The sequence below is a fragment of the Acomys minous genome, assembly GCF_964271855.1.
Source record: "Acomys minous genome assembly, chromosome: 19".
NCBI classification, from domain to species: domain Eukaryota; kingdom Metazoa; phylum Chordata; class Mammalia; order Rodentia; family Muridae; genus Acomys; species Acomys minous.
Window position 1 is genome coordinate 18468939 of NC_140499.1, and position 8578 is coordinate 18477516.

An 8578-nucleotide genomic window follows, 5' to 3' on the forward strand; every position below is an offset into this window, starting at 1 on the left:
GCATCAGTACTCTGAATTAAAGAAGAACTATGCAAAATGATTATGACATAATTCCCTTTACCTGAAATTGTGGACTCAAGAAACCAACCTGGAGTACAGAGAGAATGAGGGCTGCCTGCGATGTTGGAATAACATCATGAACTCACTATTTGTCTCTACAACCACACACAGACACCACTGGAATCCTGACCAACAGTGATGATGTTGGAAGACAGTGGAAGCCATGAGCCTTGCCAGTCTCCACAATGGTGAGAAACACATCCTGCTGTAGCCCCGCCTCCGAGCAGCAAGTCCTGCTGTGGCCCAGCCTTCCCATCTGCAGTAATTTTTCATAGCAGCTAAAAGCGACAATGGCCAACTACAGAGATAATGAAGTAGAGGGAGAATTGTATCTCTGTGCAATTGGCAAATAGAAGTTTCTGGGGCTTATGGGTGAGCCTGTACTTACCTAATCTGCTTACACTGCAAGGGTAAAATGTATTCTTCCCTTTAATAATACTAGTTTTCAAAGTATAAGAATGAGAATAAATAAAATATAGAAACGACAAACTTTCACACCTAACCAAAAGGCCCAGTGTGGCTTCCTGTCTAAGTCAAATATTAAAACCCACAACTATAAACTTTTGAAAGCCCTGTGTAGCAGTGAGCATGAACCAGGAAAAGTTAATGATATCTTTTTTTTTTAACTTTTTTTTCTCCTTTATTAATTTATTCTTGTTACATCTCAATGGTTATCCCATCCCTTACCCAGATCTAGACAATGGACAGAACACTCTCCACAGTAGAGTGGAGAGTGGGATATTACTTTCTCACATACTCTGGTGCCTCACCTTTGACCATGTACCCTGGAGGGGGAGACCTGGGTGGCACTCAGAGGAAGGACAGCAGGTTACCAAGAAGAGACTTGATACCCTATAAACATATACAGGGGGAGGTAATCCCCCTCAGGAAAAGTTAATGATATCTTTAAAATAACCAAGGTGTGAAAAAGCCTGGACCTCGGCCTGGTGAGGGAGTCACCAGCAGCTGCGAGGCTGAAGAGACCAAGGGACAATGTGTTTACACAGAGGTTACCAGAGAGGGGGAGGTGGTCAGCACAGGTAACTCTGAGGCCTCCCCTGGAGAGTCTGCAGAAGCATGGTGTGAGAAGAGACTACACAGTACCTGCTAGCCAGAAACAAGCGACAACCTCCTAAGTCACAGGGCAGTGAGCTTTGTAAAGACTGATCCTCCATCGGCCACGGGAGAGACTACGGGTGCTATTTCTCAGATGCAGACCACAAAAGCTTAAAAAGGAAAACCCAAGGGATGAAATTCTTTCGACTTATCTAAAATTCATCACTGCACAGTTTCTAATATTTACTGACACATGAGAACACACAGCATCTAGCAAAATAAAATTCTCAACATCTGGCATCTGATAGATGGCGGGTTGTCAGAGAAAGAACAAAGTGATGAGAAAGGATAAAAGCCAGGCCCTGGGGCATCTTACAGATCTTATAGGCTTCCTATAGATCACCTGGACCGAGTGATTTATTATGACCAGAAACGCAGTGCTCCAGTAATGAGCTGGGAAGATCTCGCTCACAAACACAAGGCACATGGTGAAAGGTTGGAGGGCAGGAAGTGCAACCTCTCCATTTCCTAAGGCATTGCTCACCTCAGAATGTGCCACCCTCCACCACGCTTTCACTCGGCAATTACGTTCAATGTGAGGACTGAAAGGGACATCATAGAAGAAACTGATATTGAAATGACAGAGCTGATAGAATCAGTAGATTTGCTTATTGAAATCATCATATTTAATTATTAATGGTCAGAAATAGTATAAATATTAATCATTTCATGCTTTCATCAACATGGAGGAAGGTTTGAAAATATGAAGGAGAAGGTTCTAGCAGAGAACTCTACAGTGACAGATCAAAAGTCATTCTGGAGCTGAATATTCTGCGATATATATATATATTATATATATTGTTTATATATAAAGTATGTTTATATATGTAAAGTATGTTTATATATAAATATATAAATGAAGTATAATGTATATATATATTATATTATATTACTTCAAAAGAAGACCAAACTGACTTCCAGTGTCTACTGCAGCCCCACTAAGGACTTTTCCTACTCAGCTGAAGAACTGATTTATTTATTTTTATTACACAGGCATAAACTTTTATATTCATGATTGACTTCATTCTCTCCACTACCCATGTCTAACCCAGGTCCCCATTTGCCAACAGAAATTTCACGTACCTCTAGGAGCATGTTTACTGACAATCACTCACAAGGAAATACATGTTAAAACCATTCTCTGTCATACACATATAACTGTACTGTTTCTTAAAGTCAAAGCAAATTTTTATAATAAATAAATTGATGAGCTTAATTATTTCTACATAAAACAATTAACTATTAGGGTTGTAGAGATTGCTCAGTGGTTAAGAGCACTTGCTGCTCTTACAGAGGACCTGACTTCACTGCCCAGCACTCAAGTCCAATGGCTGATAATGATTGCAAGCTCATCTTCTGGCCTCTTCAGGCACTTTGCATATATGTGTATATACATACAGAAGCACATACACATATATTTTTTAAAATAATAGACATGTGTTTATAATTACAGGAGACATTGAGAATTGTGTTCTAAGAACAAGCTAAGCTTCACTGAATAGTTTTGTATGCAAATAAAATCAGTAAGTCAGACAGCAATTATTAAAACCAAATATTCTGACTCAATTCCTCTAAAAGATACATTAATTTGTTGTTTACATGCTGAGGAACGATGGTAGGAAAATATTAAGCCTTTGTTTTCCATAATTAAGCCATTATGAGTCTACAGAGCATGACAGTATATGCATAGCAAAGCCACCGTAGTGTGGGATCTGAACAACAATGTTTCACGCTGTCTCCTTGGCACTGACTATCCTGACAGCAGAGATGGTGATGTGAGCATGTGTGTGCAGCAGCAAGGCTGTAGGGAAGATGCCACACCAAAGGCTAGTGCTGTTGGACACTTATTGGATTCATTAAACTTTTGATAGTGGAGTAATTTGGGCGTTCCGTGTATTGAGGAAACTTTTATAGATTGAGAAACATTTACTGTTGCTATGTTTTGTGAGCCCCAGTTTGAGTTTGTTATCTCCATGAAGGTTCACAACCTGGCTTTAAAAGCTTTCACATTTTTCTGAGAAAGCACCAGATAGCTTTCCAAAGTGGTTGACTAGTTTGCATTTCCACCAGCAATGAAGGAGTGCTCCTCTCTCTCCACATCCTCGGCAACATGTGGTGTCATTTGAGTTTTTGATCTTAGCCATTCTGATGAGTGTAAGATAGAATCTCAGTGTCATTTTGATTTGCATTTCCCTGATGACTAACGAGGAAGAGCATTTCTTTAAGTGTTTCTTGGCCATTTGATATTCCACTGTTGAGAATTCTCTGTTAAGTTCCAAGCCCCATTTCGCAATTGGGTTATTTGGTTTTGTGGTGTTTAATTTCTTGGGTTTTTTTTTTTTTATATTTTGGATATTAAACCTTTGTCAGATGAAGAGCTGGTGAAGAACTTTTTCCAGTCTGTAGGCTGTCGCTTTGTTCTACTGACAGTGTCTCCTGCCTTACAGAAGCTTCTCAAGACCCAGCTATCCCACTCCTTGGAATATACCCAGAAAATGCCCTACCACACAACAGGGACATATGCTCAACCATGTTCATAGCTGCTTTATACATAATACCCAGAACATGGAAACAGCCTAAATGTCCCTCAGTAGAAGAATGGACTAAGAAACTGTAGTACATTTATACCATGGGATACTACTCAGCCATTAAAAACAAGGAATTCCTGAAATTTGTGGACAGATGGATTGATCTAGAAATTATAATGAGTGAGTTCACCCAGAAGCAAAAAGAGACAAATGGTATATACTCACTTATATCAAAACACTAGTCCAAGGGATACGTACCATGAAAAACTTTAATTACGAGGAAAGTGGGTCAGAGGAGAGGACATCCTATTGAGACTTTAGGCAAAAGTAGCATGGAAGAATGGGGAAATAGTAGGACCCACAGGGTCCTGGAAACTTACAAGAAGAACTTTATGACAGGCAGATCTGGGTCCTGGGATCCTCCTCAAACTAAGGCACCAGCCAAGAAGAATATAGGAAGTAAACTTTGAACCCCTACCAAGACCTAGCCGACGAACATGATATTCTCCACATCTCACTGTTAACTAACTACATTGTCATCCTTACTGGTATTTAACTTCCTATCTGGTTGCCACGGAGACTGAATTTGCACACATAGTCAGTAATGCTTCCCTGCTTACATCTTTCTATCCTGCTACCTATCTTCATGTGGTACCAAGTTTATTGGTGACATCTTCATGCAACCTGTATCTCTGCATGATAGGGGAGATGCTTGCTGCTCTTCCATCACTCAATATGGCTGTCTCAGCCTTGCAGAAAAGCTCACCTGAGCACAGGCACCTCCACTCCAAAGCTGTTGCCATGGTTCCCTGAAAGGATATTCTTCTTCTTCATACTTAAATATCTAAGTCACTGTGTCCCCCTCTCTCTTTCTTCATTTTTCTCATTATTAGTAAGGCTTTCCCTTATCATTACAGTATAAAACAGGCTATTCTCCATTATTTATAGCTTTCTGCCCTTGACTTGAAATTTCTTAATGAAATGCCTTAACCTACTGTGGTAGTTGCTTCTCGGTGTTTATTAGCTCCCCCAATAAAATGTCAGTATGTGTACATTTGTGTATGGGTATGGGCACGTGAGTGTAGATAGACTAGGACCGTGTTGGATTTATGTATTGATCTGAAGCCCCTCATTCACATCCCATGCTGAAACACAAGCTTTGGTTTAGTGTGAGCCACTTCTGGGCTTCAGTCAACTACTCAGATAGGCTTTCTTGAAACAAAACAAGACAAAAATAAACCACACAAAAAACTACTTTGATCTTAGATTCTTAAGTTTTATTTAAAAATATTTTGTTAATTTATTCATATTACATCTCAATGGTTATCCCATCCCTTGTATCCTCCCATTCCTCCCTCCTTCCCATTTCCTCCTTACTCCCTTCCTCTATGACTGTGACTGAGGGGGACCTCCTCCCCCTGTATATGCTCATAGGGTATCAAATCTCTTCTTGGTAGCCTGCTATCCTTCCTCTGAGTGCCACCAGGCCTCCCCATCCAGGTGACATGGTCAAATATGGGGCACCAGAATTCGTGCATTTTATTTGTCAGCTTAGAACATCATTGTTCTGCTATAGAATAGCTATATTTAAGTGTCCTCTTCCTCATAAAGAAGCTTCTACAGTAGTAAGTATGTTTCCATATTATTTTTAAAGATGCCTTTAGAATTAGGTACACCTGTATACCATCTCTACCCTGCCTTCTCATCTCTCACTCCAATTTAACCCTTCCTACTCCCTTTAAGCTTTTATATCACCAATTTATATCTCCCTTATCTTACAATCTCACATCCACAGTCCATAAATAATTTCTTGGGCTCTGTGGGTATTTCAAAGGAAATACACATGTATTTGTGTGTGTGTGTGTGTGTGTGTGTGTGTGTGTGTGTGTGTGTGTGTGTGTGTATGCATATGTATATGGGTATGTATATATTCAAAGCCAACATTTACAAATGAAAGAAAACTTGCAGCCTTTGTCTTTCTGGGTTTGGTTTACCTCACTCAGAATGGTTGTTTTCAGCTCCATCCACTGACACTTGTACTGTATATTTTCTTTTTTTTAAAATTTTTATTAATTTATTCTTATTACATCTCAATGGTTATCCCATCCCTCGTATCCTCCCATTCTTCCCTCCCTCCCATTTTCCCCTTATTTCCCTCCCCTATGACTGTTCCTGAGGGGGATTTCCTCCCCCTGTATATGTTCATAGGGTATCAAGTCTCTTCTTGGTAACCTGCTATCCTTCTCTGAGTGCCACCAGGTCTCCCCCTCCAGGGGACATGGTCAAATATGAGGCACCAGAGTACATGTGAAAGTCATACCCCACTCTCCACTCAACTGTGGAGAGTGTTCTGTCCATTGGCTAGATCTGGGTAGGGGTTTGAAGTTTATGGCCTGTATTGTCCTTGGCTGGTGCCTTAGTTTGAGCGGGACCCCTGGGCCCAAATCTGCCTATCATAATGTTCTACTTGTAGGTTTCTAGGACCCTCTGGATCCTTCTACTTTGCTATTCTTCCATGCTTCTCTCATCTAGAGTCCCAATAGGATGCCCTCCCCTCTGTCCCAGTTTCCTGGTAAGTGAAGGCTTTCATGGGATATGCCCCTTGGGCTAGTATGCAGCCATAGGTGAGTGTATACCATTTGAGTCTTTCTGCTTCTGGGTTAACTCACTCATTATGATCATTTCTAGCTCAATCCATTTGTCCACAAATTTCGGGAATTCCAATTAAAAACAAGATTCTTAAGTTTTAGCTCATAGTTTTAAAATATTTTTGTTAGTAATTAAGTATATATTTGTGTATATGTCTAAGTGGATATGTATACATAAATATCAGTGCCTATAGACCCACAGGTGTTGGATCCCCTATAGCTGGAGTTACAGGTGACTGTGGGTGCTAGGAATCACACTGGGGTCCTCTGCCAGAGCAGCAAGCACTTTTAACCTCTCCGGCATCTCTCTAGCTTGTGACTCTTGTTTGAGGCTACTTCTGAACCTGATAGACTTTACGTAGTATTTAATTTCCCATATTTTGATGAATAATAACATGCAATCATGTTATTTAAAATGCTTTATATAAATATATATTAGAATGATTGAATTAATTTAATGAACTTTTAAAAAAATCTTTTAAGACTTCATGTTTATTCTTCGTGATTGTCCCAGTGTTTCTTTTTGTGTGTCTCTTTCCACACAGCTTAGTTAAGTGAGCTGGCTATTCATGGTACACATTGCTTTTAGCTTGAGTTAGTGGAACAGATCGACAACTCAACCATGGCCCACAATGCACTATTGACTTTCCTCTATAAAATCCTTAGGCTCCATGATCCCTATAGTGGTTGTGCCTGTCACACAATGTATGACCTCATAAAGTACCCTAGAAGACACTGGTGTTTGGCAGACTCACCTCTGGCTATAGGCCTCTTGTCAGCTTTCATGTTTCTACACATAGAAGCACAATACCCATATGTCAATATTTATTTCAGGCAGAAGTGTCCAGGGGCCTTTGGCGGAGCTATTGCTAACTCAAGCCCATGGAGGCCTGTTACTCAGCCATTTCCTACGACACAGAAGGACAACATGCATAGTACAGAAGGAGTCCCAGTGTCATCCTGCAAAAATGCAGACTAAAGTAAAAATGAAGTCACAGTGGATGATAGGACCCCAGACAGCTGCAGAGTCTGCACAGGCAGCTGCTTATTGATGGATTGATCAAGTGAGATTAAAGGAAGCTGACTGATTTTTATTGATGTCCATATTTAAATGAAATCAAATAATTTTACTTCATTTTTCCACATTTATTGAGGTACAAACGAGAAATAGAAAAATAAATGGAACACATGTACTAGAGTAATGATGTGGCATATATATGTATATGCATATACATTCATATGTAATCTATACAGCAAAATCACCACCACAATATGTTCAGCTAACACAATCATTATGTTCTGTACAATTTTTAAACTTCTGCAGTGAGAACATTGAAAAAAATCTATCACTTTCACAAATTTAAATGCTTTTAATTTTTGAGTATTTTTAGCTATTTATTTGAATAATTACAATGCTTCCTTTAACTAGCTTTCTAGATTTCTCTGTCACACACACACACACACACACACACACACACACATGTACACACAGGTGCACACACATGCATATGGCCTGCAAACACACATGCACACACCCAAGCATCCTCTACACACACACACACACACACACACACACACACACATGTGCACATCCTGGATATTGTCTGTGCACATTGCACACTCCTTTACTTTTTGAAGATTTTTCTACAACATCTTAAATTTCATTAAGACGTGAGTTTCTCTATCCTCCTGGTTGCCACACTATAAAATGCCATTTGCACATTATTTCACTGAATACCTGAACAATTTCCACATCACAGTTTCCATATTATCCCTGTAGGGAAGAGTACCTTCTCTGGGTAATACCAACCGTGTTTCAAGCACTTGGGGCTGGCTTGTTGGATTGCATCTTTGCCACAATTTAAATCCCGCAGAGTCTAATTAACTGAACTGACAGTGGAACAGAACCCTACTGCCATACGAATGGGATTTCAGAAGGTTAGATGGATCACTGGACATGAGACTACGCCAACATCAGATAATTCAGAAGAGGCCCAGGAAACTGAACTCAAGGGATGTAGCAATGCAGAACAATCTGAACAAAGCAAATCTTGGAAAGGGCACAGCATGGAGGCTGATGAGGGAACCCATTCCACGGGTGTTCTCTGGAGAAGGAACTCATCAGTGAATTTCTAGATGAAAGCCGACTTCAGGTTTCAAGCTAGCTAAAAAAGATGCTTGCTTGATCCACTTATCATAGCAGGAAGAACGTACAAGAGAAATTTT